The following is an 8,348-nucleotide window of genomic DNA, read 5'->3' as shown; positions in this document are numbered from 1 at the left end:
AAGAAATGAATGGGTTGACCAGATGCTGGCAGAATTCCTTGATGTCAAATTGAGCCAGCTGTGGTCAGTGGGATCTGCGGAATAAATTTCAAAGTCAGGGTGATGACATTGCCCTCAGGGTGGATATCTAAAATGGAGTGGAGGTAAAGGTTAATATACATATGATCAAGGAATTGAGAGGCTGTTTCACCTCGGGAAAACAGTGGGGTCTGAGTGAAGCAGGCAGTGAGCCAGAAGCATGTCTTTAAGGAATGAGGGGGTGGGTGGGTGGGTGGCGGACAGGAGCCAAGTAGATTTATAGCATAATAACTATCCAATACATGTTAGTTTCTTTCAATAGTTCACATACAAATTAATAAATGATCCTATTTTGTACTTTCACATTAAAATAATATTCCATCCTTCTCTCCACAAACACACGGAGACACAATATATGTCTCCTCTTTCTCTCTCTCTCAACACACACACATGCACATGCACACACACTCACATATGTTCCCCATTGCTGGTTTACATTAATCCAGTTTTTAGACAAAAACTGCCACAGAGAATTGGGGGGAAATGTGTTAAGTTGTGCATTTTCTTTTTGTGCTGCAAAGCAAAAAAATTGTACATTTTTAATAAACAGAAAATGTTTGTTTTTTAGAGAGACAGAGACACAGAGTGCTAGAGGGGGAGGTGCACAGAGAGAAGGAGACACAGAATCCGAAGCAGGCTCCAGGCTCTGAGGGGTCAGCACAGAGCCCGATGTGGGGCTTGAACTCCCCAACTGTGGATCATGACCTGAGCCGAAGTCAGATGCTTAACCAATTGAGCCACCTAGGCGGCCCCAAAGATGCACATTTTTTAAAGCATAATTAACGACAGCAACTTCATAAATGTGCTCAAACATAGCTTCTAAAGGTTAGTGGCAGGCCATACTGAAGAAGCATTTTTTAAGACAGGTTTTTATGTGAAAAGAGGGTTAACTAGGAGTCAAAAGACCTGATATCCAAGCAGGTTGGTCAGTTTTCTGTTAGGTGTTTTGGGCAAGACATTTAACTTTGCTCAATCTCCCCTTCCCCATCTGTAAAAGATGCGTGGCTTTGAAGGCTCCTCCAACTCAATGGGGTCTTTGTGAGGACTAAGTAAGAAAATGTACAAGAAATTCTTTTGTGACCTGTTAAATGTTCATGTAAGTTATCTGAAAGGACACCTGACCTAGCTCCAGTAAAAATTTATCGTGGTTCCCTACAAGACTGATAATATTCACATTCAAAAGGGGGAATTAAGAATTGGGTCAAATTTAAGATTTCTGAAGGAAGGCTACTCGTCTATCGATTATTGGTCATTGTGAACGTCAGGAGGATTTCTCTTCTTGTTTAGGGAGGTAGCAAAACACATAATCTCTCAGATTTCCTTAAAAAGTGTGGACTTAGGTCATCTCACTGAAGTCACTCGATACGTTTGTTTAAATAACAGCTGCTTGGACTCAGCGTCTAGAGATTCTGCCCTTTGGGCTGAAACCCAAGAACCTGTATTCCAGCTGGTGCTACACACACTAACACTTTTTATAACAACTTTCTTGCGAGAGAATTCGCATTCCATGTAATTCACCCATTTAAAGGATACAACTCACTGGGTTTTGTATATTTACAAAGTTGTGCAACCATCACTAGAAAACATGAGATCTATGGGGTTAGGTAAAAGTTTCATGGATGTGGAGACTGCTCTGTGGTTAATGGATAAAGGATCTCTCCCCCAACCCAAGTATAAAAATACATAAAAGACAAAATCATTGCCTGCAACCAGGCTGCTCTGCTTTCTGAACTCTGACGGATTTCTGCTGAACACACTTTTTTCTACCTTACAAAAGGTGTAGGAGATCCTATAGAGAGAATACAAATGCTGCATAATTAAAGGAGTGTGGAATTTTCCTCCTTCCTAAAACCCTGGCAAGCCCTGGCCTTCTCTTTCCGGCCTACTGTCAGAAAGAGTTTGCTAAGGGGGAAAGAACATGATCAGGCTAAAGGTTTCCCAGGTCCTCTTAAGGCCTACTTTCGGATCTGTAGGTCTTTTTCTCTTCTTAAGAATTCAGGATCAATGCAACTTCCTAATATCTTTAGACAGAGCATGTCTCTAATAGCTTATTGACATTTTCAGTTTGTCAGCTTCCAGAACTCCATTGTTGACTCAGTTCCACCTCTGTTTAATTAGAGGGGAAAGACTTTTAAACAAAAACACTTCATTGTTTCTGTAAATGGTAACATAAACCGTAAGGTATGAGCCAGAAACACCCAAGGCTTTAGAAGGAGTCAAAACTCGATTCAGGCTGCTGTTTCAGATATTTTGCAAAGTGCTTTTCTTAACTCTGCCGGGAATCAGTTTTGGAGAAGTGTACTGGGGAAGCTAGGTAAGTTTCTTTTCTGGTTTTCACAGAGTGTTTCTTCTTTAGTTTATAGTGTGGTAAATTTCTCGGGCATCACATTCACTTAAGAGAATTATGTATATATATTACCTATTTTATCTACTATTATCTGGTATTTTATATATAATATGCATGTGTGTATATTACATATTATTCTATATATTATATAATCTCTTCTCTTCTAATGGAACTAATAGCCACTCTAAGGAGGTCATATCAACAACTGACTTTGATCATGAGGACGGAAACAACAAAAAATCCATAAACTCTTATAGAAAGTTCAGACCAGTCATTCCTTTATTTTTAAAGTTTATTTATTTTGAGAGATGAGAGAGAGAGAGAGCAAGCCCGAACTGGAGCAGGAGAGGGGCAGAGAGAGAGAGGGAAAGAGAATCCCAAGTAGGCTCCGCATTGTCAGGGCAGAGCCCAATGCGGGAGCTAGATCTCATCACGGTGAGTTCCTGACCTGAGCTGAAATCAAGAGTTGGATGCTTAACCTACCAAGCCACCCGGGAGCCCCATATTATGTCAGGACTTTCTAAATGCTGTTAGTTCATGAGATACTTTTAGGTGGTATGTGGGCATTTTTAATTTTTATTTTATTAATTTGTTTATATTAATATGTAATTCATGGAAATTATTTCCTAGGAAAAAGTTAGATTAAAAAGTAAGTTGATTAAAAAGTAAGTTAGGGGTGCCTGGGTGGCTCAAAGTTCGTGAAACTGAGCTCCAAGTCAGGCTCTGTGCTGACTTCACAGAGCCTGCTTGAGATTTTCTCTCTGTCTCTCTCTGTCTCTCTCTCTCTCCTTCTGCCCCTCCCCTGCCCAGGCTTGCACACTCTTGCTTTCTCTCAAAATAAATAAACTTAAAAAGAAAAAAAAAAAAAAGAATGACTGGTCTCGACCTTCTATAAGAGTTTGTGGGGTTTTTGTTGTTGTTTTTGTCTTCATGGTCAAACTCAGTTGTTGTTGATATGTGCACAGCCTCATGCAGGGCTCAGTCCCACCAACCATGACATCATGACCTGAGCCAAGATCAAGAGTCAGATGCTCAATTGACTGAGCCACCCAGGCACCTCAATGGTTTCTTGTTATAGATGAGAAAACTAAGGTAGAGAGGTTTGTAACTTTGAATTAGAACACACTTCTCTACTCTCCTTAGAGTAGGGGGTCACACCATCTTGAATTAAAGGTAAGAACTCAATTAAATATGATTTTCAGGATGAAACCCTAAAAGCTGTAATGAAGTAACTCCTAGTCTCTGTTAAGAGCTGAGTATTATATTTGCAAGATCATGACATTAAAATGAAAGCAGAGGACATTTCCTTGGTTGTTTTCCATGATGTCAAGATAAAACCAGGGAGCAGGTTATGTTTCAAAGTTGGTTGTTTTCCTCTGCTATATACAGAGATTGTCAATTCAGTACAAAGCTCAGCTCAAACCATCTATGAATGGCTTCCAAATTCCAGAGACCTCTGTCTGGGAACATATTTCAAACCACTGGTTACATTGCCACATATAGATCCCGTCCAGGTTTAAAGCACGGGCCCCCACAACATCATCCCTGTTTATAAGTCTTGAAGCTGCCCCCAGTTCCAGGAAATACTTTGTCATCATGCACTTGACAATTTTTGGTTGCCATCAACCACGTCACAAACTTAACACTCAGCTTTCCCAGTCAGTCTTTCCAGGGACCCAACTCACCTCTCTGTTTGGGTTTCCATGCTGACATTTAGAAAAACAACAGTCACTCGACTCATAAAGCCCTTTCTCATGTTCGTACTAATTTTAATATTGACTTTCTCCTAAAAGCTCCAAAATATTTTAAGGATTTTTTTTCATTTTTTTTTTTTTTTGCAAGATTGAGCTTCCAACTTGTGTTTTTTTAAGTGCTTCCAATTTTTTTTCTTAACATATGTTGCACGAAGTCTGTCCTATTAACAGAACCCACTCCTCTTCCACATAGCATAAAAATCCAAAGATTTAGCCTTTCAGAGAGCATTTCTAGGTTGTACCATTAATTTGAGCTTTGTGTTTAGCTCCAAACAATTTGTTTAGATAAGGTCCTCCCAATTCACTTTATCTATAATCATGAAAGATTCTGAGCTCAAATCCATTTCTGGAACACCCAATTTAATGTATCTGGGTGAGGACACATTACTTTGTACTCATGAGGAATGTGAAGATGTTTGTTTTAAATAAACACAGCAGTATGACATTTGATCCTAACCGTTTTGAACAGCTCTCCTTTGCTTTCCACCTCCATTCAGGAAACTCCATTTAAAATTACAGGATTGAGGGTCCCTGGGTGGTGCAGTCGGTTAAGCATCCGACTTCAGTCAGGTCACGATCTCGCGGTCCAGGAGTTCGAGCCCCGCGTCAGGCTCTGGGCTGATGGCTCAGAGCCTGGAGCCTGTTTCCGATTCTGTGTCTCCCTCTCTCTCTGCCCCTCCCCTGTTCATGCTCTGTCTCTCTCTGTCCCAAAAATAAATAAACGTTGAAAAAAAATTTTTTTTAATATAAAAAAAATAAAATTACAGGATTGAATAAATATGGGTACCAAATTACAATTTTTAGAGAGGTATTACTGTGTGTGATGAAGCACTTTGATGCTGGAATTAGATTGCCTGGGACTGCATCTTAGTTCTTCTGCATTCTACCTGTGCCACCTTGAGAAAGTTACTATCCTTTCTGTGCCTCATTTCTTAAATAGGAATAACGGGATTGAGTAGTCAATATAGGCAAAGCACGTAGAACTATGACTGCCACCTAGAAGTAATGTATGTTAGCTATTTATTTATAAATGCATTGGATTGAGTAGCATTTATAGATCAGTTACCAGGAATATCGATGCCATAGAGTTTGGAAGCTATACACAGGAGACCCCTGGCACACATAAATAGGATAATTCTGGGAGGAATTTGAAAGAGATTCCTTATTTTTTACTTACTCTTTTGAATTTTTATTTTATTGTTTTACTTATTGCCTGGAAGAACTTTACATATTGCCTTTGATTCCAACTTGTACCATAAAGAAATAATCCCAGAGTAGGAGGCATTTAAGGATTCTTCCATGGCTGTTACTTGTGATCATATTCAGTTTTTTTTTTAATTTTTTTTTCAACGTTTATTTATTTTTTTTGGGACAGAGAGAGACAAAGCATGAACGGGGGAGGGGCAGAGAGAGAGGGAGACACAGAATCGGAAACAGGCTCCAGGCTCTGAGCCATCAGCCCAGAGCCTGACGCGGGGCTCGAACTCACGGACCGCGAGATCGTGACCTGGCTGAAGTTGGACGCTTAGCCGACTGTGCCACCCAGGCGCCCCGATATTCAGTTTTGATGTACATTTCATCATGGGGTTAGGACCTGAATGAAAACTTTTCCAAATGATTTAGATTCATCTGAGCCATCCCAATCCTGGAATTCTTCAGGGGAAGACTGGAGAAGTCTGCTGAGGAGCAAATTGAGAGTAGGCAGGAGGATTGCTTGCTCTCACCCATCAGAAAGCCCCTTCCTAAACACTAACCAGATCTCTCACAGGCTTGTGGCCAGGCCAGAAGCTGAGACAAATATTTAGAGTGTCATTTAGGATGATTAACTCTTTATTTACTTGGTTTCTGTTAGGTAAAGTCAATGACCTGCCCATTCCTTAGACGTTTCTGCTTACAAGTGTAGTTGATGGTTGTTGAAATACTCCAGCTCTTTACAGGTCTTCTCTTGTTCATTAAAGGAATTGTCAGAGACCATGATCAAAAAATTCTCCATTGGTGAGGAGCCTGGGTGGCTCAGCTGATTAAGCATCTGATTCTCAATTTTGGCTCAGGTGATGATCTCACAGTTCATGAGTTCGAGCCCTGCATGGAGCCCCACATCAGGCCAGCATCGGGCTCCATGCTAACAGTGCCTAGCCTGCTTGGGATTCTCTCTCTGCCCCTCCCCCATGTGTGCATACTCTCTCTCTCAAAATAAATAAACTTAAAAAAATAATCCCCCACTGGAGAATGAAGAGTAAACAGATTTAAATCTTCAACGGGGATAAAATATAGTGCCATTTACTGCACACACACACACACACACACACACACACACATACATATATATATACAAGTATATATGTACACACACACACACACACACACACACACACACACATCCTGAGAATACAAAGACAATAGTGATGCCCCTAAAAATTCAATGCCTCAATAATGATGAAGACTCTCTTACTCTCTTAGGGCATATGAATCCAAATTCATTACGCTCTGAGCAGAGAGAATGTAGCAATTCACTGTTTGCTGCGTTTTGTTGTTCTCCAGTCCTGCCATCCAGGTAAATCTCACCTTCTAAGCAGGTTTCAGGACCTGACTTCATTCTCATCTCTGTCAGTACCAGCATTATACTGAGCTGTTGATCCAACTATACCATAGCTTCACAACAGGTATCCTAGCCCTTACCTCAAACTCTCAAGATGTTGTCAAATACGCTGTTGAGAGTACCATGGTGGCTCAGGCAATAGGCCTCCCAAAGGCAAATATTCTGTGTATGCTCAATTACGATCCACACCTCTAGATAAGAAGTTCACAACTAAGGCCAGAGGTCAGAATATCTGCTCTGGGAGGCCAGAGGAACATGCAATGATAGGAGGAAGGCTGTTGTGACTCCTGGCTTAAGTGTATACTCTGCTATCAATGCACATTATCCACAGTTCACCCACACTCAAGGTCTTTCGAGCTAATTTCTGGGCCTGGCCTGCAAATACAGACATGAATGGCATTTGGCCATACCTTTATGGATTCGATAGCTCATAAAAATAACACCCCGGAACAACACCCTGATTCTTAGGAAGAATCAAAGTACCACTTGTGATTTGAATAGAGGATTTCTCCAAAGTGAAAAAAAGGTGAAAAGGTGGTAATTAAATCAGGTGAAATAGTGTTTCGGCCTATAAAATGGCCAAGTAGGATTTTACCAATGTCTACTCTCCATAATAAAACCTAAAGCTCCACCTATATGTCAGCTCATACAGAAAGGGTAAACACTAGCCTTTACGGCTTTGACATTCTCAAATAAGGATGGTAAATTAGTTACATAGACTTAAACAATTTTAAAGTAAGAAATTTCCAGATAATTAAGTGATTCAGCTTTTAACTGGCCTTTAATTGATAATCCCACTTGTGAATCCATAGAGAATCCCATTTAAAAATTAAGACAGCTTTTAATTAGGACAGATCATTAAGCAGGACAATTTGTATTTGATACAAAGCACCCTCGATCATAACACTGTTGCATTTTTTACCCTAATCTCAAAAATGTGTCAATATGTTTGTTAAAATAGCTTTCACTGTTTATTATTTTTAGACTATTAATAGCATATAACTCAAATTTGTTTACATTTATGATTTCAAGAAAAAAGAAAATGCCTCAGAAGCATATAGGCAGGCTCTATGGAAAGGAACAAAAGGTCAGCTTCATGAAATGCCTGCATAACACCGCCTTCCCCACACAACGGTGAAGTATCTAAAGAGATTTAAAGAAAAAAATAACTAAAAGTCCTTATACTTGTACAAGCTGTCTTTCAGGCACGAGGGCAAAGAAAGGGATTCTTAGATGTGCCTTATCTCAGAAACTATCATGTCCTGGAATTATAATCTCAAGAACCCAGAGGTGATTCAAAATTAAGATTTCAAAAATGCCGAAGTAATGATATGAAAGAAACTGCATAGCTGTTCTTATTTAGTCTGGATTCCTCTCATCAACCCAGTCGAAAATGTGGTATCAGATGGATTCCACAGTGTTGGAATAATCTTCATCTGCAGTGCTTCCCTATTCTGTTCTTTCCTTTTTTTTTTTCATTTTTCATTTTTCATTTTCTTTTCCAATTAGCCAGATACGAATGTTTACCTGCAACTCTGTACCTCTCAGTTCATACAGAACCCCTCTCCAT

The sequence above is a fragment of the Prionailurus bengalensis genome, chromosome C1, assembly GCF_016509475.1.
Source record: "Prionailurus bengalensis isolate Pbe53 chromosome C1, Fcat_Pben_1.1_paternal_pri, whole genome shotgun sequence".
NCBI lineage: Eukaryota > Metazoa > Chordata > Mammalia > Carnivora > Felidae > Prionailurus > Prionailurus bengalensis.
This window is presented reverse-complemented; position numbering follows the sequence as displayed.